We start from the raw sequence: 23,201 nt of genomic DNA on the forward strand, positions 1-23,201 counted from the left end.
ATCAACATTTATTATATTCTTGGCATATGTGATTTTGTGTACGTGCGTTAGTTCTATACCAAAAGAGCAGAGACCGCTCGCGGTGAAAAGTGGGTGTACAAGTAAGCACTGGAAACGCTCGAAAGCCTCGAAGGCTACCTTTCTTGTTTTGATTGAATATTAAATTTAACATCGAGCTTCCTAGGAATCGAGGCAAAAAGGGAGAAACGTGGTGGGCCACATGCTCGTCCTGGGTGAGGCTGCCGTGGGCGCGATCGTGTTTTATTGTCTCCACCGCGTAGAGCGTCGCAGAGAACCGAGATGGGAGGAGCACCCCCCCACGCGTCCTGTGACAAAAACCAAAGGCAGAGCAGTCGCGTGAGATCCGGGGACGACGTTTCTGACTCGGGATAAACCACGTGACGAAGGAAGGCAGAGTTCCGGTGTGAAATAAAGGACTTGGCATCGCTCAAGTCATCGACGCGAACTTAGATCCCAAGGACAGCGAGAGAGGCGCCCAGGGCAGCCACATGCCCCGCCACGGAGCTCCGGGGCTTCCCGTCGCCTCCCTGAGCGATGCGCCCACGCGCGTCCGCGTAGCCCTCCCTTCGTCCAGGTCCCCACTCGAACGGCCCGCCGCCAGAGCCCTTCCGTGACCACAGGACCCGAATCAGCCCCGCCCACCCCTCCCTGGTGTCGCGCTCTGGTCATTTACCTGCTTTATTTTCCCCTGTGGCTGTCGTCAGCGTCTGACAAGCCCCACTGCAGATGTGGGCCGCTGCCCACAGCATGGCGCACCGTCCCTCGGTGACTTCCCTGGCTGCGGACTGAACCTAGCTTTCATTGGAGTTCTGGCCGGTGGCTTCCCGAAGCCGCTCAATGCACGACATTTAAAACAAGGCAAACGCGAGTCCCTGCCGGCTTTGCACAAAGCGCCTGCTGGCTGTGTGGCCCGGGTCTGCTCTGAGCACAGGCGTGCAGAGTGAAGTCGAGGAGCCAGAAGCCGGGGCTGGTCCCAGCTCCGCCACTCGCTGGCGGTGAGGCTTTGGGTACCTTCGGGCCTCAGTTTTCTCAGAGGGGAAATGGGGCCAATGACCGCGCCGCCCCCAAGGCGGCGGCGAAGATTCGGTGACGTGATGGGCAAAGCGCCCGCCGCGAGGACGGGCGCGCGGTGTGGACTTTGTCTTCCTCGACGCGTGTGTAGGAAAGAGGCAGAAGGTGACCCAGGAGCCACCCAGCTGTTCTCCTCTGAAGGCGACTCATTAAACGACCACGGGGATGTTTGTTTTCTTAACTAGGGGTCGCGAGACGCGAAGGCCACTAATGAGTGCGATCGGTGGCTGGGGGAGCTGGAGGGTCCCCTGCTTCTCCCAAGCCTTCTTCTCAGGGTGCGGGGGTGGGGGGGGGAGGTCCCCTGTAAATTTTATGACTGCCGTGTCAAAAGTCTTCTATCCAAATCGGCAGTAAATATTCTAATGAAGTCTGGAAAGAAAGCCATTTGTAATGGCTCGGGGCAGAGCATTAAGATAGCCTGTTTCTAGTTAGTCAGTCATTAGAGAGATCTAACGTGCTCAGAACGGCTTCCTGTGCTCAGGGCTTTAAAACCGTCTTAGGAAACCCCCGTTTCCTGCCGGCTTGTTTGGCGACGACGACCTGCCGGCTGGTCAGACGCTGCCGATGGCCGAGTGCATGGCTCTTCGGCTCGGGAGCCTCGCCCAGAGAAAGCGGGCTTCGCGTCTCGAGGGGGCCCGGTGGGAAGTAGGCAGGGCCACGGTGGAGGGCTGTCGCGATCGGTCCACAGCGCCGTCCTCAGCCTCCGTTTTAAGCGCACTGGGGCTGAGCAGTTCACACTATGAACCCAAACCAGAGGGGAGTCTCCCAGCCCGCAGCCTGGATGCGCCGGGCTAAGATCGGACTGACCGGGCAGATGGGAAAGTGTCGGCTGGAACCCCCTCCCCCCAGCCCACCCCCACTCCCAGCCTGGGAGGGGCGGGGCAGTCGATGGGCCACGGAATTCTCTTGGCTACCTGATGTGTTGTGCATTAAAATGGGATTTTCCAAAACAAGGAAGTCCCATTAGGACTTCAATTAGGATGTAGATGAAAGTATTTGCTAATCAAATCCATTTGCTTCTGTTGGTGTGTGAGATGAGGGTCAATACTGTACTAGAAGCAGGAAATTGACGGATCCAGGAAGACCACACATTTCCCCGCCTCCAGGGGACACCCCCTTTTCAGAAAGGAAAACACTTAGCCCTGAATCCATCACTGCCGCCTCATCTGGCAGAGGACCCAAATCACGCCCACCTCTGGGTGCCCTGCTGGCCCCAGGGGGATGATAAGAGTCTCGCATGAACCGCAAAGCCACCCCTGCTAACCGGAGGCTCCATAGCTAATCTTCAGACACGTGAGGGTCAGTAACTGCTGTCTCAGGGCCCTGAAGTGGGGGGCAGTTCGTCACAGCACAACGGCTAACTGATACACCTCCATTTTACAAACCAAGACTGCACGATTCAGATCGTAGCAGTGATTTTCCCCAAGGCATCAGACTTACAGCTGGGCAAGTCAAGTTCAAACCAAGAGGCATTTCGTTCTTCAACATCACGCTAAACTGCCCTTCCCAGCGCCCCGCCTGCCGACGGCTCGCAGTTTCCAGGACGTTTATCGAAGTCGGAGATTTCTCTGCTTTTAAGACAGACTCCATTGTCATCGTTGAACGACAAAGGGGCAGGGTCGCTTCGCCAGCCAGGGCGACGCTGCTCGCGGGGGTGAGCGGGCAGGGAGAGAGGGGAGACCCGCGGCACCCACCCCGCCCGCTCTCCTCACCCAGCGGAACGCTTTGCCTGCGCCGCCCTCGTCGGCCCGTTTCTGCCGGGCCTTCCCACGGCAGCCGCGTTCTAGGGGTGAGCGCGTCCGTGCTAACAAGGCACACGTGATTTTAAAAAGTCTTCACGATCCGAAGTAACTGATCTTTATCGGTAGAACTTCGGTTAGGTCGGCGGGCCAGCTGGGACGCAAGCTTCGGCCGGCCCGGAGCACCTTGGAGCGCGGGCTGAAGGGAGCCACGTGCTCTGCTGCAGCAGAAAGGGAGTGAAGACGGCACCCCAGGTTGAGACGGCCTTGGCCACGGCTCGGGGGAACTACGCCGGAGGCCCCTTCGTCCCTCCAACTCCCCGTGTGAACTCGAAAGGCTCGCCGTCTCTCTCCGAATTTTCCCGTCCCCGTTGTCACAGGGGAGGCTGTCGGGAAGACACAGTCTTTGGGGCCCCGTTCAGCTCTCTCGTGCTCAGCTGCCCGGCACTGACCGCCATGCCCCCGAAGACCCGGGCAGCGGCACAAACACGGCGCTCGAGTCGAGTCTCCGCCCCGAGCCTCGGGTCTGAACCTGCCATTCTCATGATGTGCCTTGAACGGCCCAAGGATGCCATGTCGCCGGGTACCTCACAGAGATAATTTGGAAGAGAGGAGGTTTATAGGAAGTACAATAACGGTTCCCATTATTTATTTTTTAAGTCTTATTTAAATAAAGATTGTGCATTTAGAGTTGCATTTGATTGAACAACTGTCCTTTTTTTAAAATTTTCCCTGACAAAGGCTATGAATTATTAATTTCTGTCATTGTAGTCACTGAACAAATGTAATTGCAAGTAAATGTCAGAAGTTAATGAAAAAATTAAGAAAAAAAGATTTCTTTATAAGAATTAATGAAACATTTCCACAAACCTCTTTGCAATCATGATTGCGGAGCCTTGCGACATTTCTTTGGAGCTGCGTATCCCGAGCGAGAGGTCGCAGCTTTACCCTTTCTTTCTCAGGAAGGGCGAAAATATTTGATTACAATTGCACCAGCTGTGGCAATTAGCCCACGCAAGGCTCCTAACCTTACCCCTCTTGCACATTTCAGTTCTTGTTAAAAGTGTTTTTTTATTGTTTTTTTTTTTTTTTTTTTTTTTTTTCCATTTCTTTTGAGCCGTGGGTGGGAGGTCACCCCTTTCCGTCTTGCTGTCCTGGCGACTGTCGTAACCGTGAATATTTTCACGTTAACCTAACACAGTGAAAAGTTCTGCTTTCATTTCTTAAAGAGCAGGAGCCCACAGGATGAGGCTGGCATTTAGCCTCAAGGCAGAGACCTGGACTAATTTCATGCCCCGCCCGTCAAACGTGCTCTGAGTAAGTCTTAACCAGCACTTACGTGAGACCAGAAATAGTCTCCAATCCCACCCAGTCCCCAGCTTTCTAGGGGAGATATACCCCCCCACACACACACACCCCTACAATTTCAGTACGGTAGTAAAGGCCATGAACTCGGCGCTGGGACAGCCGCGCTCCGGTGCGAGGCCTGTCACTCACAGGTCGGTGACCCAGGGCGCGAGGCCTGTCACTCACAGGTCGGTGACCCAGGGCGCGGTATGTCCTTGCCCCACCCAGAGCCGCACAGCGCCGCGGGGCTCACAGCATCGTCCCCCTGAGAGCTGGCCTGCCTGCTGTGCGAACTCGAGCCCGCCGTGGACAACGACATACGAACGTTAAAAAGCTGCTTTCGCGTGCGTTATTCATTTCGATTCCTTTCGTCTCTGAGGGAACTGCAGAGGCATCTGACGGCGTGGCCTGTGGTTTCTGCCCCCGCCCCCCAAAAAAACGGAAGTGGGAAAGCAGCTGTCTACATTTCGCAGCATCTTCTGCAGTTCGGGGGCACTCTGAGAGTCTGCCCAGAGACCTGTTAAGCCTCCCGGGGGTGCTGGGCTCCTCTCTGTCTTCCTCGTTTTCCAGACTCCGAGTGTTTGTAGGTGGCAAAGTGACCAGCTGGAAGAACACTGGGCACTTACGTACCCGTACAGAAGTCCGCTCTCTGAACACCCGCTAGGACTGCATTATAGGAAACAAGCCGAGCTTCACTGTGTTTAACCACTGGGGTTTGGGGCTGTTTGCTACATCAGCTAGTGCGACTTAGTCTTACTCATTCCTCAGAGTGGGAGGCCGATGGGGAAGCTTGAATTCAAACCTACGGGCAATGCCTGTCAGAACTAAGTGAGTCATTCTTGCTGGGATGGTTGCAAAATCATTTTTCTGGGCTAACTGACCACCGGCTTTTATGCAACGAGGAGAGACTTACGTGTGGAGCGCTCAGTCCCTGGGGGTAACTGCCCAAAGGGAGCAGATCCAACAGGAATGCCTTGATAGGAAACCACCAGGGTGCCTTATCATCTGTTACCCCGGAAGCCAACGCGACCGTCCTGCCCCCGAGAGACGCTTGGGGGAGGAGGAGGAGGCCCGCGTGCGGTCAGCGATTGCTTCTGAGGTTTGTGATGCTGGACTTTCCTCTTCTCTCTACTACTGGCCGAACGGGGGCAAAGGCGGCCTGTATTCTGAGTTCTTTCTCTCTCACTCTCCCTGTTCTCAGGCTCGCATCTCCCAGATCTGAACATTTTTTTTTTAAACACACACAAAAAAAGCGATTAAGTGAAAAGGCACATTCCTGTAATTTACCCAAACGTGCACATTTCAATCCATGGATAACAGAGGCTCCAAATTATCCCCAGACCAACACACTATCCCCATTTAAGAATCCTCTTAACTCGCATCCCGAAGTCTCCATAAATCTGCCTGATATATAGATGTCAGGCACCCCCTGTAACATGACAGCAGCTGGAGATTAAGTTACCACTCATAAAGACCATGTTTATTTGCTGGTTCTGTTTAAGAATTTTTTCCAACTATCATTTTACTCAAATGGCCTCCTATTTTATGGGAAATAAAGTTAGAAGTAATGAAGAAAACGCTTTCTGAGCTCAGACAGACATGCAGGCTGTGACCGTCCTCATTGTAACCAAATATTTAAATTATTTAGAGCCCATTGTAAACGAGTATCGTTCGATGTGTTGACGAACGGTACCACGAGCTGATACAGAGAGTTCCAATGCCGAGATGGGGAGAGAGATCCAAGACTCCAAGACAGAGATGTTAAGAATTAGGGGAAGAAGCCGACGTGCGAGAGACCAGCTCAGGGCGAAGGCCTGCAATGCTCCTCCCCTCGGGAGGCGCCACCTTCCTGGGGACACCCCGAGCCACCGGCTGGAGGGCTGCAGGCAGGGAGACAGAGAGAAGGCCGCCTCCCGCACCCATCTGCCCGCTGGAACGCGGGGCAGGAACTTCATTTCCAAACGGTGCTGGCCGGCAGGAGAAGACATTGCTCTTGCTGAGGGCCCCGGGGGACAGAAATAGCTGTGAGAAGAACGAAGTTCTTACCGCGAGACACGGATATTTATACACCGTGACTCCTCTCCCAAGCCCTCCTTCAAAAAAGTTTAAAAAATAAAAAAAGAAAGAAAAAAGAAAAAAAAAATTTAACAACTACAAAAACCCCACTTGGAACACAGTTTCTCATGAACTTTGTTTTTCCGGTGTTTAGCTCAAAGTAGGTGCTCAGTTAAATTCGCTGAATTAAATTTTGCTCATCCAACAAATCTTGGCGTATCTGCAAGGGGGCAGCTGCCTGAATCATATTATTTCAGTCGTACTGAGACGATCCTCTGCCCCCTTTCCCTAAAATACCCTTCCAGAAAGTCTCCTCTTAGTAATTAAAAAAAAAAAAAAAGGCCTAGCACTTTATTTTAGCAGCATTAAAAAGTCCCCTTGCCTTCCATGTATTCCACGATTATTATCTTTTTCCTTTTTTCTTTTGCTTCCATTGTCACTGTATTCGAAGGTCTCTCTCTCCGTGAAGATCATCCTGCAGGAGATTTAAAAGGTATCTTTTATATTCCGTGGGGAATCAAATGGATTTTCTCTCCGCCCGGATCCGAGGGGCATGGTGCCTGGTCGGGACAGAATGTCAGGAAGGGGCACAGGGGCCCAACTCTGGGTTTTCCAAGAGTGGCATTTCCTACCCACCAGAGAAAACCGTCTAACATTTGGAGGGATTCCACATATCATCAGTTAAGTTACTGTCTCATCATCGATTTGGGGTTCTAGTTTAAGGGTCAGCGAGCTTCAACTTGGATGCCAAGCCTGCCCTCTACCTGGTAAGTCCCACAAACCAAAAATGGTTTGAAAAAAATTCCAAAGAACAATATTTCGTGATGTGTGCCAATCATGAGACATTCAAAATCAGTGTCCAGCAAGGTTTGCTGGAAATCAGCCACGCTCACATGTTTACGTATTGTTTGTAGCTGCTTTTGAAATTCAAGGGCAGAGCTGAGTAGTTCTTAAAAAGACTGTATGGTTTATAAAGCCTAAAATATACACTATCTGGCCCTTGATGGAAAAAGTTCGTAAAGCCCCAACCTGACTGGGCATTTCATGGCTTACGGCACGTGGCATCTGTGGGGGGGGGGGGGGTTGCATTTCTTACCTTTACTTATTGGTGTCATATTTTAAAGTAAATCTCGTTCTCCAGGTTGGGCATGTGCGTGTGTGTGTGCATGTGTGTGTGTGTGTGTACCCATGTGCACGCGTGCTTGTGTTTGACTAGCGTGTGTGTTAAAATATATATAACAGAACATTTACAATTTTAACCACTTTTAAATGTTTAATTTAGTGGCAAGAAGTACATTTTCAAAATTGCACAACCGTCATCACTAACCATTTCCAGGACGTTTATCCCAGAGAGACCATTATCCCAAACAGAAACCCGGTACCCTTGAAACGCCAGCTCCCCACCCTCCCCTCCCCTCGGCCCCTGGGAACCACACTTCTGCCTTCCGCCCCTATGAATCTGCCTGTTTAAAACAGCTCGTGTAAGTGGAATCGCACGACACGTGGCCTCTCGGGTCAGACTTCCTTCACTCAGCGTAACGCCCTCAAGGTTCATCCGTGTAGTATCAGAATTCCGTTCCTCTTGAAGACTGAGTCGCATCCCCTGGCATGGCTGTGCCACTGGGAATTCTTGCTCGGCCACAGCTGCACCGTGTGGCAGACAGGTCTTCGGATTCGTTCAGCTGCGTGGCACCCACGGGACCCACAGGCGAAGGCCACGAGGCCCGGAGGGAGGGGCAGGGCGGGGAGGAAGGCCTCCATTTCTGGACTGGGCATCTCCGTGCACCCTGGGACAAGAGCAGGTGGCTCGAGGGATTCTTTGGTCCTAGGGCCCACTTTTGTGTGCCATTCCCACGCCTCAGGGAGGGGGCGGTTGATGGCGGCTCGTCACGCATTTTCCTGGGGGTGGAGACAGCCTCGGGGCCTCAGAGGTGTGTCCTTTCTTCACAGGGAAGTTTCTGCGGAACATTTCGGACGGACAGGACTTCTCACCAAGTGCCTCTGAGTGTGTGCGAAAAATGCATCCTTACGTGCTGGCGGTGACCGGATAGGTCCGGTGGGTGTGTGCCATCGAACCGTCTGTCATCCCGTGAACTGGAAAGCTCCGAACAAGCAAAGAGCTACCGACGAGCACCGTTCTTTAAACAACGCTGATTGAGGGCATTAGTTCCTGTGCTTGGCACTGAGGACACAGAGATGGACAAAAATACCCCATAACATCGAGAAACTTCAGGCTAGTGTCATGGTTCCCAAACTGTGCGCCAGGTCACCCAGGGTGCCTCAGTGACTTCGTGGGGGGTGGGGGAGGGGCGCTGTCTGACATTGAAAAGTTTTTGAGGCAAACACAGTAACTAACATTTGTCTGACGCTGCACCAACTACTAGCTTGAGGCAGTTCCCGGTTTCAACCTTGGACCACGCTGCATTTCTTTCGATGACGTCCTGTTTTGTGTGAAGCTGGGTTTTCGGTGGTTGCTGTGTTAAAAAGCGAGAATCGTAGGGAAATTAGTCGGGAACCGGAAGTCAGGATGCGGGGTCCAGTCATGCAGACCCCAAGAGGCACAGACACCCCACTTCAAATAACCACGGGAGTCGGAGAATAACACAGACGTAATATTTTTCCTTTGAATTTATGTGTTTTTCTCCTATGCCTGCTAAGTTGTCAGGACACATGTACTTCTTAGGTTGTTTGGACTTGTCTGCTTAATAAACAGAACTGGCCGGTGTTTCTCTCGAACCAGGAGCCTCCCTGAAAGCAATGACCGAGAGGTGAAAGGCACCGTGAACGAAGACAATTCGGCGAACCTCTGATCTCGCATCTCGGGCGTGCGGTGCGTTATGAACACGAACGCATTTTAAATTAAACAAAAACGAAAGACAAAGGCTAATGGTGTGTAAACACTTCGGCAACGAGCAGCGTTGCCGCCCTTAAAAATCCAAGGGTCAACAACTCATGTGCCATCGGCATTAATACCACGGAGTCGATAGGCGCCAACTTTTAATGGAAGTCTAATTATGAGCGTCTCTGCGCAAGAAACTAAAAATATTGAAAATGCTGACATTGGGGAGGTGCCCTTGGATCAAAACTCCTGTAGAAGTCAATAATCTATTATGATTTTCATTTTGCAGAGGTGGCGCTATTATTTCAAAAGCTCTGAGAAATCAATGTGGCGTTCAGTATATCTGTGTCATAATGACATCCTAATTAAAAATCCCGATCTGAATACTGCAAAGGAGGACGTTGAATCATTAATCGATGCACACCAAGTCCAGAAGTTATGGACGCAATAACCCTTTTCAAGGAACTTTACTACATTTCTCAGGTTTGGTCTGCTTTTCACCCTACAATTTGGGGGGCCTTTTCTGTCCGGAAACGTATCGGAAAAAAAAAGCAGAGACCGTTTGGCGCAACGAGCACATACATTAAAGAGAGAAACATCAAAGAAAAATATCTTCAGAATTGTGTGGGTTTCTTTTTAATTGGAATTTATAATTGCTCCTAATTATAGGACGTATTTTAAATGCTACTTTGAGGAGCTGAGGGAGGAGGGGCCCCTGTCCACTCCGGCCACATGAGCTATAACCTTGACATTTTAATTAGATATTATTTTGAAATATGGAAAAGGGATTTACGTACTCAGTGAAACATAGCATCGATCGTGCAGTCCGCCCGAGGAGATAAAATGATGCACAGTTTACAAAACGATCGACTTCTCGAAGGAACTGTAGGAAGTTTGAAGAAGGGCGGCCATCGTGACCACGTTGAGATTTCCTAATATTTTCCCCGGCCGGTCTCTTCACAGCAACCCGGTGTCTGTGACAGCGGCGGACAGAGGGAAGTGGCTTCGGCTGATTTACAGGCCCCACACACCCATCCTACCCGACAAAAAGGAAGGCCAGAGGCCGGTCAGGAAGTGCTCCTTGGTGAGGGTTTTCTGGTGCCATGCTACGTGGCCGCGGGAGGGCGGCGAAAACAATCCCATGAGGCTCCCTCCCGTGAGATGCCTTGCTCTTTGATAAAGGGACAGCGCAGGACAGAGATCACAGGACAGGAGGGACAAACCCGCCTTCCAAACTCTGCCGTCACAGATACGCTGCAGATCTGATGAGATGAAACTTACTGCGAAAATCCAGCAGTCGGGAAAATGTACTTATGGGTCTCTCCTGGGAGGGGAGAGATGGGAACGGAGGTCTTCCCATCCATCTTCCCAGGGTTTAACATTACTGGGATCCTTCTGAATCTTAGGTCCTAGCTGAGACCGAATTAGGGAGGAGCAATGAGCCTCTTAAAATAAAACCTCAGCAAGGTTCGGAAGAGAAGGCCAGGAAGCGAAAAGGCCACCTGCGAGGCCCTGGATGCCCAGCCTCACCCCAGCGTCTGGGGCCCTGTGCCCGGAGCCTCTGTGTGGGCAGAGATGCCTGCTTGGACTGCAGATGCTCCAGCCAGATTTGGGGGGGGGAGGGTGTCACCCTGGTCGCCTGACCGCGCCAGCCCCTGGAGGACTTGCTGCGAAGGCCGGGATCCGAGGAAGAGGCGGTACCCAGCCCCGCGCCCCGTACCCCCAGTTCAGTCCCGGTGCCGTGCGCTTCAGCCCCCACAGCCTCCGTGAGGGGAGGAGCCCTCACCCCACATCACGTTTAGGGTCTGCTTTGCCCCGGCCGCCTGCGAGGCCACCCACCTCCAGCCCCAGCGGGGTGCCTCGGAGTTACGCCACTGCACGGGGCGTGTGCAGGATGAGGGCATCCTTGGGGAGGGGATGGGAAGGAGGGCCCCAGGCGACGCAGTTGCTTAAACGACACTCGAAGGAGAAGTGAGCACATTCTCTTGGCTCCCATTGGCAGAGCTGGTGTAAAACCCCAAACCTGAAGCTCCGAGTAGCTGGGCGCCGCTGGAGGCGGGCGGGGAAGGGCCAAGGCTGCCCCGCACACAGCGGCTCGCTTTCTGTACTTGGCTTGTCACAGCCCCTGGAAAGCGAGGTGCCCCGAGCTGGGGGCAGAGGAAACATGGGGAGAGCACACTCCCTAGGACGGCTGAAGGCTGACGCTCCCAAGGACAGCGGCCACGACTCTGCTTCCCACTTCCTCCTGTCCACGGCTGGCAAATGCCACACCCCTCCCCACCGCGGCCCCGGTCGGAGCCGGCCGCCACCCAGGGTCACTCCGTGCCCTCCAGCCCTGGGTTTGAGCTCCTCGGCCAACACATGCTGCCTCCCGAGCTCGCCCTGCAGAGCGGGGAGACGTCCCCTGAGAACGAGGAAAGGCACGAATGATTCTTTCTCTCTCCCCAACTCTCGGGGCCTGTGTGGCCCCCTCCGGCCTCACCCCGGACAGGGGCAGTGCAGAAACAGCCCCGGCGAGGCCGCGGCGTGCAGGCCGGTCTGCTGCTCACGAGCCTTCGCCCCGCGTCCCGGACGCCGCGGTACCCGCCAGCACCTCCGCCCCCTTTCCCGCGGGCTCCAGATCATCCTTTATTTCCAATTATGCTGCTGTTCACATTATCGATTTGGAGGCTACAAATGTTGAATGGAAAGGGAAAGAGACGAGGGGAGGGGAAGAAGAACTCCGTTTCGCCTGAAGGATGAGGTACTCGCAGTGCACCCGGCTCCGCGTCCCCGAAGCGTTCGCCCACGTGGCAGGGGCTGGCTCAATTATCTTCATGTCAGATGATTATCTGAGAGCTTAATTTAATCTCCATTATCCTCCCCCGTCATATTTCAATTAAATCTGCTATCAGAGTGTTAACACATCTTTGAACCTGCTATTTCTTCAGTTAATTTTCCACTAAGAGGTGCTGGAGAGTAACAGATGTCATAATTATGCAATTATTAAGTGTATTTGACACTCATTCTCTCAGGATTTTGTGGTTGGGGCAGGAGCACTGGAAAATTCATCTGGTGACAATATGCTTCCGTTGTGATCCGTGACACCCCCCCCCCCCCCCCCCCCCGCCCCGCCACCCCCGCTGTTCCGCCGGCCGCGCCGAGAAGGATGAAGGATCAGCTGGTCCCGCGTCAGGTTCGTTTCACTTTTGTACATCTGGCAAATCGGATGAGCTCATTAGGCGAGAAGTTCAGAGACAGGTTTTCCTTCCTTTTTTTTTTTTTTTTTTTTTCCCGCCCCCTCTTCAAGAGGAATTAGATAACCGTATGACTTTGGTTATATCACACTCTTCTCTCTGAGCATCATGTCCACGAGGAATGAACCATCCTGCGAAAACGGCTAAAATCTTGTCTATTCTATAGATAGGCGACGATAGATACATACTTCTCTCTATATTAGTACACGTACATGGAGATATATAGATATCTATATATATGTCTATATAGATATAGATATCTCTATATGAGAGATATCTCTCTATATAGGATATAGAAATATATGTTTATAAAGCACATAAATATATACTTACATATTTAAACATTTTTATATATTTACAATTTCAAACATTACACGCGTAACACTTATGCTTTATAAATACATGTAAACATAAGTACGTATATTACTCCATATCATCTATATCTGTAGCTGTTTAAATCCTCAGATCTGTTAAATTTGGGGTCTCAGAGGATGCCTCTGTTGCTCTTTGAGTCTGTAATCCATAGTCACTAAAACCAGACAGACGGCTCGTTGGTCCCGACACGCAGGTCAGTGTGGCCGTAGGCAGACGCCTCCTCCCTCCGAGCTCCCATTTCCTCCCCCGGGGAGTGAGTATGGAACGATGACCCCTACAGTTCACGAGCCCGCCGAGGTGGTTCCATAAAACACTGTATCTGTTACGTCTGTTCGTCCCCGTACATATGGTTCGTGTTGAGTGCGGAGCTGAAAATATACGTAGGAATTGTTGAAGTCAGGCGTGGACATATGGACTGGATGAGCGTAGGTATTTCCGGAAGTTTCGTTTCGATGTCGCGTGAGGTTTTGCACAGAACTGAAGTTGTGAGGACTTCGGAGCTCGTCCAGGTGGAGCCCGTTCCTTCGGGGCGAGGAACCACAGCCCGGTGGTCCCCGCCCCACGCACATCGCCTGCTGGGGGTGACCCGAGGGGGCCCAGTTTCACAGGAGGCCGGAGTCGACCGTCTGCCACAGGCATTCTCAGGTCTTCCACTCTTCATGGAAGCCAGACCCGCCTGCCCTGTTACTCCCCCAGGGCGACTCACGTAGATAAAAGGTAAGAGGTGGGTTATCTTCAGCCCAGATGACAGGCTTAGGGGTTTGGCCCAGAGCTCCTCACTCCATGGACATCCTGTCCGGAAGCCAAGTAGATAAAGTGAGACCAAAGTAAGATGCTCTGGTTAGGTCGGTTAGGACATCGGTAGTTCAGTGCGCTTACACCCGCCTGTCCCTGAGGGGTTCTGAGGAGAACCCTGGGTCCTGCAGGGGACACTTGGAAAACCATTATTCCGTGCCATAATTTTTGCCCGAATTGAATTTCATGGAACAGAGATAGAAGCTGTCTTTGATTAATCCCCTTTTGCTGGGCATCTAGGTTATTCCCGATTTTTCGTGCAAAAGATTGGCAAAACCCTAGATATCTGGTTTCTAAAAAGCGTCCTTGCATTATAGATTTGGTCCTAACAGTTGTCCTGTCTGGAAGGCGTCGACTCTCCCTCCCTCAGAAAAGACGTCGGGACGAGGCCGACGGGCTCGCTGCAGATGCCGACGGTCGTCGAAGCCACGCGGTTAAGTAAAACACACCCCGTTCTCTGGCATTTAGGTCTTCGGACTCACAGAGGAGAGAGGCTTCGGGTCTTGTTGGATCGAGGGCTTGAGGGACGTCCTCGGGTTCACCATAGGACGCCTCGCTCCCGACGTGTGCTGGCCTCACGCTCAGCTCAGCGGCCGTAGGGAAGGGAGCCACCCGCTGGCTGGGTGCCGGGTCTGGCGAAGGAGGATGTTTTTCTGTTTTTTTCTTTCTCTTTTTTCTTCCGGAGCCGCCCTGTTCCCGTCCGGCCCCCGGCGACTGTGTCGGCCAGCTTCCCTCGTCCCCTGGCTCCCCGCCAGTGTCCGGCCAAGGGGACACTGTCTTCGTTTCCTGCCGCGACACAGCGCCACACGCCGGGTGGCTTAAAACGGGAGGAACGTATGTTCTCACAGTGCTGGGGGCCGGAAGTCCGAAATCGTGGCGTGGTCAGGAGCCGCTCCCCTCTGAACCCCGCGGGAAAGAGCCCTCCTCGTCCTCGCCTCTCCCGGCTGCGGGGTTCGCCGGCGGGCCTCGGCTTCGGGCCGCGCCGATCTCGGCCTCTGTCGCCACGTGGCCATCTTCTCCCATGGCCGCCGGTCTCTGCCTCGTCCCGCCTTTTATAAGGACGCCAGTCGCATTGGTCGAGGACCCGCCCTCCTCCGGTATGACCGTCTTAACCGATCACATCCGCAATGATTGTATTTCCAGAGAAGGTCACATTCCGAGGCACGAGGCGTTAGGACTTCAGCACGTCTTACTTTTTGGAGGGGACGGTCGCGGTTAAACCCGCCCCAGGGGCACCGGCAGCGAGACAGCGGGGAAGAAGCGAGAGGTCGGGGCGTCCCTTTCCCCGGGGTTGGAAGCGTGTCTGTCCCCCTGTTTTTCCACCGAAGGCCACAGCCTTCGTAAGACACCCCGGGTCCCATCAGGAGTCTCTGTGGTACGGGTTCCGGGATGTTGGTGACTTCCTCTTCCGGCCCCCTCGGGACGGGGGAGCCCGCGGCCAGCAGGGCCGTGTGTGACCCCCCGGACCCCACAGCAGCTTGCGGACGCGCGGGAGGCGTCCAGCTCGGCGCCCTCACGCGCGGGGCCCGGGCGGCCCACCTCCGACTCCGCCGCCCCGCCCTGCTCTCTCCCCCTCCCTCTCCTTCCCCCCACTTTCCAAACCTTCAGGCATTTTTTTTTTTTTTCTGTAAAGCAATCTAGTGACAGACCGCCCGGTGGAAGGTTTCATGCACAAGAAATTACTATTTTTATGCATTCTGCCTTAGGGTACACGCCAGCACAATCCATACTTTTGTGGGCATTTTCCCCCCTATAATATGTTTGTAGCCAGAATATGGAGCCGGCTTCGAGAAAATTAAACAGAACAAGAGAAGCCATGTGCCCCACAATTAGAGGAAACACTTCAAGTAGCAATGGGAAGCCAACAGGACAGTCCTCTGTGCCAAGAGAAAAATGTGCAGCCAGAAAATCTGCCAAGCGTCCCTGATTTGTAAAGATTTTTTTTTCCATATTTAGGTAAATTAATGTAATTATTTAATGCCTCCTGCAATGGTAATAGGATTGTGCTCGGGCCCTTTCAACATATGGTGCTGGCACCGAAATCCTCTTTGAGAGAGGAAAAAAAGGTGGGGGGTATGTCAAGGCTCAGATCCCATTTGCCGGTTTTAATGTCAGAGGCCTGCCTGGCCCTCAGCCAGCTCTGGGGGGTGGGCGGGGGGCGGGGAGGGAACTGGGGCCATCGATTCGGGGCCTCTCACAAGGTGGCGGGGGCGGCAGGCGCATGTGCCACCCACGGCCGTAACGGACGCCCCCGCCTCGCCCAACGGCCCCGCGCGCTCACGTGTGACTCCCGGCTTTTGGGTGTGAGACTCACCTGCCTGTGGTCACCTCTGCAAGACTCTTCCAAAAGTGATCGACAAGAGCAGGGAGCCGAGTTCCGTCGCTTTCTCCGAGGTCGCTTCATTTTCAAGGATGTTGCAATTTTTTTAACGATCCCAGTCCTGTGGAGAGGGCCTCCTCGGAGGTTTGTAGAGATCGTTCCTTGCCCTCAAATCTCCCCCACCTGGCAGGCCTGTACTCGGCAGGTGGCAAATCCATGTGGATCCCAAATATGGGTCATCTTGTTAGAATACGGCATCTATTACGTGATGCCCAAAGCCTCCTCCTCCAACACCTGAAAAAAAAAATAGCAACATTTAATTTTTAAAAAATGTAGTGCTTAGTTTATACACTGAAGAGTACAAGGTGTATCGCCTCTTCACCAGAAGGCCTGTAGCCTCAGAGGAGCGGTGGGGTAAACGTGCATACAATAATCAGAAACGGTGGGAGACGTGCCGAACGGCGGGGTGAGGCCCCTCTCTCCAGGCCACAGAACTTGGGGGGAAGTAAGTGGTCACACGCCAGCCCTGAGTCTGACTTAGAAGAGAGGGCAGGGCTTGCTTGAGCAGATAGACGGGGAAGACCCATTTTGGGTCGTTTATGCAACGCTGGGACACGGGAATGAAATGGCGTGCCCGAGCGTTTATGAGGAGAGCAGTGTTCCTGCGAGGAGCGGAAAACGAGCTCACACGGGCGGTCCCGGAGAACTGTGTCCCACGGACTTCTTTTTTAAACTACCGTTTTGTACTCCAGAAGCTCTGAAATCTTATTCCCCTACAACGATTAATTTTCACCTCGTGATATCACCACGCTCCTTCCAGAATTCCTACTTCTCTGTACCCGTAAATCAAGGAGGTGACATTTACGTGGGTCTAGCGGGAGTTGGAGGACGGCTGGTCATCTTTGGCCCTCTCATGCTTTCCATCTTCATCTGATGGGGACGCCCCGGGAGGAAGCGAGCAGCTGGGGCTGCGTCCCGACGTCTGTGGAAGTGACCACGCGAGCTGGTTCTGTGTGGGATCGCCCCGTGTTGAACTAGATGCTGTGATGGCTTGCAGCCAGCAAAGCTGGACTGTGGCGTTGATGGATCCAGGCTCAGACACTGAAGCTGCATTTCTCTGACTATAAATCTGAAGCCCTGGCTAAGGCGCCGAGGGAACGCCCCTGGGCCCTCAGGGACCCGTCCGAGACTGTCTTTTCTTGAATTCAGACCACTTGTCTGTTACTTCCAGCCAGATTCTAGACTGTGTGTATTTCTAAGATTGGAGTTCAATGCTTTCGTGCCATATGACCCTCCTCCCACGACTCTGCCTGTAACGATCTGATAGAGCGTGGAAGGGAAAGGACTATACTTTATAAACGCCGAGTGTGAAGGAGAAAAATGTGTCTGCACTGTGGACACAGGGCATGGAAATGTGATAAGCAAAACCAGGGGCTAATAGTGCTTGATAAATACGTACTTCATGAATGTTAACTGAATGAATGGATGAATGAATAAATAAATGAGCGGATGCATTGCTGGATGGACAGATGGATGGATGGACGGACGGACGGACGGACGGATGGACGGATGGATGGATGGATGGATGGGTGGATGGATGGATGGATGGATGGACGGATGGATGGATAGGTGGATGGACGGATGGACGGATGGATGGATGGATGGATAGGTGGATGGATGGATGGATGGATGGATGGATGGATGGATGGATGGATGGATAGGTGGATGGATGGATGGACAAATGGATGGGTGGATGAAAATGGAAGAGTCTTGGGTTCTTGACTTGAACTTGTTTTTAACATTTTTGAAGTATCATCAAATCATCTTCCCTCTAGAATTCTCTCTTCATCTGTTAAATGGGTAAATTCCCCTCTGCTCTCTTTCCTCAAACAGATTCGATATTCGAAGGAAATTATGGGTGCGGGCGTCCTGCTGCTGGACTTGGCGACACACACTGGGAAGGCTGGCCGTCAGCACTGCCGTTCGCACATACGCTCGAAGGATTCGACAGTTAAACAATCCGTTGAGCTGTGATATTCGTGACCCCATCTCTACAATGGGAATTTTCCTCCTTCTCTTTCCTGACACTGGATCTCCAAGCAGACCCCAACCATTTTAGATCGCCTTGTCTGTGCGGGACAGGGGAAGCACAAGGGTGAGAGAGTATCCGTGAGTACAGACCTACGTCCTGGGGTGGCCACTCCGAGCCTATCAGGAGCCAAAATGCCTGAGTGGGATTATTCTGCCGTCTCTGCGGCTCCCCAACTCTATTTTTATTTAGATGTCTGGCCTGAGGTGAGTTGTAAATATATCAGAATAAGATCTGCTTCGTAGAACATCTACTGTTCGTTTATTCATTCTTTCAACAAACCCTTTTGAGCTGCCGCTACGTGTTAGCAATACGCTAAGTGATGGGTATTTAAATCCTCACCTCAAGAAGCTTATAATCATGATGGTATAGATATTGATCTGAGTGCCAACTTCAATCAATCATTTGGTAACAATTGCTATGCTAGGAAAGATTCCAAGGTCACGTAAAGACTGATTAAAAATGCTATAGTCAATTAACAATATTTCCAATGGGCTTGTTACAAAAAGAAGGTACTATTATTCCCCAGCCTAAGGGCTGCATGTCGCTCTTTTGGGGTAATATTAGCCGCTCTTAAAAATTCCTCCAGATATAATGGCTTAAACACAATAGAAGTTTATTTCTCACTCCCAGAATGCCCAAAATGTATCTTCCTAATTGGCAGTTAGCTCGCCTCCAAGTGGTGACTCAGGGACCCAGGCTCCTTCCACGTTGTGGCTCTGTCGTCTCTACCATGTGGTTTCCAGGTGACTGTGCTCCTCTGCGGGACGCCAGCAGGAGGGGAAAGGCAGGTGGTGCAGGCACACTTCCCTCTCAAGTTTCTTGGTCTGAGAGTCACTCACGACTGCTGCTCCGGCTCCGTGGGTGATATCCCACGATCCTGTCTGGTTACAGCGGAAGTGGTTGTGGCTGGTAAGTGGCTTCCTGGTGACGACTCTCTACCACCTTTGCTAGACAGGAAGTCATCGCTTCAAACAGTGTCCCGATCTCCTCCAGTCAGGCCTGCTTTAGCTCGTTTTCCTCCGCCATGGCATGAGCCCGCCTCCTTCCCTTCCGAAGTTGGACAGAGTCCAATCTGTGTCTCTCTACATAGGAGATTCTCACCTGGTATTTAAGGACGCCATTTCTAGTCTCATCCGACACACTGTGGAGCAAAAACTCAGAGGCAGACCACCACGTCCAAGTTCAGGGCTCACCAGGTGTTTGAGTTAAAACAACCCCATGAGATCTTAGCGTTAAAGATTTCTGAGACTCCGCCCCAGGAGGAAGGCAAGAGCTTGTGTTTTTCTTCACTGAGCCGCCCACTGAGGTTCGGCCTTACCAACTCAGCGTGCGGAGCTCTGGGCTGCTCACGCGGACATGCGATTCTACCAGCGCCTGGCCGCCCACAGCGACATTCCTCTTACTCTATCTCGCAGGCCACATAGAGCCTTTATCACAGAGGGAAGCTTCGGATCTTTTCATGAAGACGAGCAGATAATTTTACCTAATTTCGTTGACTGTGGTTAAGTGGTGTTTTTTCTTTCTTGTGTATTTAACCTCTTTGGTTGCTACTTACGAGGTCCCTCCTGGTCTGTCCACTACCCTGTCTGTGAAGCGCACAGGAAACTGGCTGACCACGGGCTCCTGGTCACCCCCAGGCCTTCGCCCACGCCTGCCTCCTGCCTCCTCTGGAACTCAGTTCTGTCGCTTCATGAATGCCTCCTCAGACCTCGCCCTGAGTACCCACTTCCGTCGGCAGGCCTGACTGCTCCCCGCGTCGGAGGACTTCAAGCACTTTTCGAGTATAGATGGACGATGTTGCTATTTTGTCCCCGTCCACCTCTCTCACCTCTTTGGGAGACCTGCTGTGTGTGGGCTGTCTTTACGCATGTGATCGAATACGTAGCGGTGTAATCGCAATGACGACGATAATAAATCACATTTACTGAGCACCTGCTATCTGCCCAAACCCCTGCTAGGTGTTCTGTAGTTACCTATTGGCTTCTGTACTCCTCCCGGTTGCCACATCAGGTAGATGACCTTGCTCCAGGTCGTGGCTAACAAGTGGCAGAGCTGAGATTTGAATCCAGCTGGTTCCGACTCCCAAGCCTGCTCTACAAAGTTTTCTCCATCGTGTTGCCTCCCTGTGAGCCTTCGGACTCTCCGACGGCACCCCAAGCCATCACACAGGCCGTGGCGTCAAGTGGAAGAGTTGAGAAGAATCGTGGCCAGCCCGCCGTGTGTTTTGGGGTGCCGTCTGTCCGGCGGGCACCCTGCTTCCTCGAGCTGTGCTAACTTCTCTTCCCTGTGTGGATCAGGATGCATGAGAGAGCGCCCTCCCCCCTCCCGTCCAGATCGGCCCGTTCCTCCTGGGGCCATTCAGCTGACAGCTGCGCAAAGGACAGCGTGCCTGCTGGGAGAGGGTCCATAATTGCCCTCTGGCAAGAGACCGCAGTCCAGCTTTGGAGAGGACAATTAGCACGCTCTCGGCGGGAACAATGGGAGCAGCAACAGATGCTTCTCCTCCCAGGGATGCTCCCGGCTGCAGCCCCTGCCAGCGGGAGGCCTTCTTCATCCCCGGGGGGAAGCTGGGCGGCCATGCCAGCGGCCGGGCGTGGGGCTGGCTGCTGAGCTGCTGCGAGAGGAGCAATGTCGCCGCCGAGCAGAGGGGCAGGGCCCGCAGGAGTCCAGTCCCCCCCACCCCACCTCCTCGGATGGCTGGGGTACCGCCCCATCTCCCTCTGGACGATGAAGTGATCAGGACCAGGTCTGCTCTGAACGAGGCTTTGGGCAAACTCCAAAAGTGTTGCCAACTGGGTCACAAGCAAGAATTCTGGAGGGGACAGATGTGGGTTTGCGTCCTGGGGTTGCCACGTTCTAGCTGTTGTCCTTGGGGATAGCCTGAACTTCTCTAAGCCTTGGTTTCCCCACTTATAAAACAAAGAAACAATAATATGTGCATCGCAAGTTAATTTTGGGCTTTAAATAAAATATGAAAGCACCTTACAGTGACAGCTCTGAAAAACGCTCCATAGCAAAGGGACTTTTGTGCCATAATCACCTTTATCTCTAGGACTAGCACATAGTATGTGCTCAATAAATGCATAATCAGGCTTAGAGCCCTCACGGTGGGGATGGGGGTTCCCCAGAGCAGCCCAGTGGTGCCACTACCGCTGTGAAGGGCGGAAGTGCCCCCCGCCAGTGGGGACGTACCCCGTGTTCATCGGGCACCTCTGTTTGAGACCGGCTGCTCTCGGCTCCAGCAGGGAGCCACTGACCTGCTTTTACTGCCCATGTGACCTGGGCCCGTAGCCTGAGGTCTTCGAAGCCTGCTCTCAGGACTCCTGCCTGGCGGGCTTGCTGAGGAATGCTAACTTCGTCTTGGTGGAACCTCTCGAATGAGGTTGAGGGGTCCACAGCCAGCAGGGCAGAGCGGCGACCTTACTCACTGAAGGTAGAGAAGGGTCCACACGGCAGCTGGCCAGGCTGACTGAGAGCTGTTTGGGGACTTTGGGTACCAAGTCTCAACTTCTTTTGACTTAGGGAGCAGTGGGCAGTTGTCCAGGAACCCTCCGGAAGCTGTCACCTTGTGGCCGCCCTGAGATGTCACCCGGGCTTGTCTGGACCATCTAGAGGGAGATGGGCGCCTGTCAACAAGTGCACATGATGGACATGACCTCTCTCCCGGTGTAAGGGACGTTCCCACTGGGGAAGGGCGATAAAGAAGACCCCAGTCATGATGGTCAGTTTCACGTGTCAACTCGGCTGGGCTACGGTACCCAACTATTCGATTAGACACTAATCCAGGTGTTGCTGTGAGGGCATTTGATAGATGTGGCTAATAACTACGATCGGCTGACTTTAATTAAAGAAGATTATTCTTGACAATCTGGGTGAGCCTCGTCCCATCGATCAAAAGGCATTAATAGCAAAATAGGTTTTCCCGAGTTTGGGCTCCATGTCAATTCCTGCCTGAGGGGTTCCAGCCTGTGGCCCACCTTACGGCCCCCACGATCGCATAAGCCAATTCCTTGAAACAAATCTTTTTATATATATATATATATATATATGTGTGTGTGTGTGTGTGTGTGTGTGTGTGTGTGTGTGTGTGTACAACAGCATATTTGCCTATGGATCTGTTTCTCTGCTGAAACTCTAATCATCTACCAGTCAGCAACGGCGACCACAGCAAGGGCAAGGTATGTTCCGAGGGCGGTGAGGGCCGTAAAGGGCGACGGGACCAGGTCGACATGGCGCAGCTGACGGGAGGGGCCTACTCCGAGCAAGGCTGGAGGGCAGCTCCTCCGAGAAAACAGTATTTGAGTCGAGACCTGGCAGGTGAGGAAGAGCCGGCCAGGTAAAGATCAGCTGAGCAAAGCACCGAGACAGCGCGACAGCCGGTGCGGGTGCGGGGCGGGAGGAAGGGCTGCTTCTCCGGGGGGTTGGGGGTGGGGGTGGGGGGGGGGGCTGGGCCAAGAGGCGCGGCGAGATGGAGAACAAACGGACCAGATCAGAAAAAGTGCAGGAGGCCAGGGACAAGGGTGCGACGCCTCCTATCGATCTATTTTAATTTTATAAGTCATGCGTGTAATACATAAAATCAAGGCCACACAACACATGGGATTAAAACCTTACAAATAAAAATATAATGCACTTTTAAAACTCTTTCCTTCCATCCTGGCCTCCTCATACCTCCACAGAAACTAGTTTGGGATGTAAGTTTCCAAGTTATCTTCTATGATTTGCATATAGAGACAGGGTGCACCCTGGAAAATAAATAGTATTGTTTCATGATCTATTGATTTAACATATGAAGTGTTCAGTTATCTATATTATTATGAAATTTGTTTTTGGTTTTTTTTCCATCCAGCCTTGTATCTTAAAGAAGATCCCACGTTGACGGATGCAGACTCGTCTTGTTACATTTATCTGCTGCGAACGAATCGTGGTTTGTTTCCCCATCTTTGTGTTGATGGACACGTAACCCGTTTCCCAGTCTTCTGTCTCTCAAAGTGAACGTCCTGTACATGCTTTTGTTGTACATGTATTTTTCTAGGATAGATATCGAGAAGTGAATTCCTGGCATCGAGAGTAATCCCACTTTTAATTTTAAAAGATACGTTCGGATTAATCCCACGGCGACGTGACTACACCAACTGCCACTCTCGCCAGGTTATGAATTCTTCAAAAAATCATTTCTTCTCTCCCTTGGCCTGTGCGGGTCTTCAGACTTGATATTCTGTATTCGTTCTCTTGTTCAGTCACTTCCAGTCTCGGCATCCGTGTTGATGGTGCTGAAGTTACGCGTTGGGTTTGCTGAGCAAACGAAGGT

General features: G+C 52.5%; 1 long non-coding RNA gene across 4 annotated transcripts in view; it reads left to right on the forward strand.

The window, feature by feature from the left end:
- Nucleotides 1-21,888, forward strand: part of LOC118611329 — a 273,187-nt gene extending 251,299 nt beyond the window's left edge. For 2 of the 4 annotated variants that reach the window (XR_004954199.1, XR_004954201.1), the window contains one exon: nucleotides 17,692-21,888. This is a non-coding gene — a long non-coding RNA (uncharacterized LOC118611329). The remainder of the gene's footprint in view (nucleotides 1-17,691) is intronic. The other 2 variants (XR_004954200.1, XR_004954202.1) reach the window with 2 other exon arrangements.
- The last annotated feature ends 1,313 nt before the right edge of the window (nucleotides 21,889-23,201 follow it).

This window comes from Rousettus aegyptiacus, unplaced genomic scaffold (assembly GCF_014176215.1).
Source record: "Rousettus aegyptiacus isolate mRouAeg1 unplaced genomic scaffold, mRouAeg1.p scaffold_m13_p_14, whole genome shotgun sequence".
NCBI lineage: Eukaryota > Metazoa > Chordata > Mammalia > Chiroptera > Pteropodidae > Rousettus > Rousettus aegyptiacus.